Here is a 1,299-nt window from a genome sequence, read left to right as displayed (position 1 = left end):
AGTGAGGATTAAATTCATGGGCCTGCCAGAGTTATCACCGAGGAGTAAAGAGATATTATCCCCACTGAAGAGTTTCCAGGGATGGTGGGAAACAGCAATAGAGTTTATTTTTATCTCATCTCATGAGCAGTGTGCTCAACATACCAGTTACAAGCAGAATAAAAGTGGCTTAAGCAACAGGGATTTATTTTTCTCACCTAAAAAGGAGTTTGGAGGTAGGAGGCTATAGGATTAGTTCATCAGGTCAGTGAAGACCAAGAACCAAGCTCACCCTCTCCTGCTCTGCTAGCCTCCATGCATCAACAATGTCTCCTTTCCTAGCCAGAGAATGGCTGCCACAGATCCAGCCATCACATCTTCACACAAACACAGCAGGAGTTGTAGGCTCTCCTCACTCACTTCTTGCCTTTTAAGGAGAGGAAAATCTCTTCTACAAGGCCCCCAATAAGACCAGCCTTATAACTACTGGACCGGAATGGATCATGATCATACCTCATAACACATTTCCTGCAGGAGTAATCTCCACTTCCTGAGACTCCTCAAACCACTGTAAAGTAGAATAAGTGCCTCCTTCACATAACCTGTTTTGAATAAAGTCATCGATTACCTAACTGCCAAAACCATATATTTCACAGACCTAGTCTTACTTGATTTCTAGATTAATTGCCTACGGCCATGCTACCTTCACTGTGCCCGATCTCATCTGATCTCGGAAGCTGAGCAGGGTCGGGCCTGGTTAGTACTTGGATGAGAGACCACCTAGGAATACCAGGCATTGTAGGTGTAAAAAATAAAAAATAAATTAAAAAAAAAAAAGAATAGCTCAATCGACACTGCAGATCTCTCTCTGCTCTTTGAAACTCTCTCCTCCCTTAGCGGGGTTCCTTAACATCAGGCTCCTGGGGCTCCTTTTACTTCTCCATCACACTTCAGCATTCTGTGGCTCCATTATCTCCATTTCACCTTCTTTATACTCACTCTCCATGGTTTCAGCTATCACCTGTGTGACAAATATCTCGATTACAGTTAGTACCTACTTCTTCTCTGAGCTATAGATCCAATTTTAAGTTCCCTATGAAATATCTGTACATGAATATCTCTACAGAACCTCAAACTGAAAAAACCAAGGTCACTGTATTCTACTTGCACCAGATCTGTTCTTTCTGTACTCTTTATTTCCATTAAAGTCATCATCACCTATCAAGTCACCCAGGCTAGAAACCTCAGAGCCACTTTCCTCATCGTTGCCAGGGTGTCACATTAGTTCCACCTTCTAAATACATCTCAAATTTCTCATCT

The 1,299-nt window shown here is 42.3% G+C and overlaps 1 pseudogene; it reads left to right on the top strand.

Annotated features, from left to right (window-relative positions):
• The first annotated feature begins 665 nt into the window (after positions 1-665).
• On the top strand, positions 666-784 carry LOC111740957 (annotated as a pseudogene).
• The last annotated feature ends 515 nt before the right edge of the window (positions 785-1,299 follow it).

This window comes from Pteropus vampyrus, unplaced genomic scaffold (assembly GCF_000151845.1).
Source record: "Pteropus vampyrus isolate Shadow unplaced genomic scaffold, Pvam_2.0 Scaffold70, whole genome shotgun sequence".
NCBI classification, from domain to species: Eukaryota; Metazoa; Chordata; class Mammalia; order Chiroptera; family Pteropodidae; genus Pteropus; species Pteropus vampyrus.
This window is presented reverse-complemented; position numbering and strand designations above follow the sequence as displayed.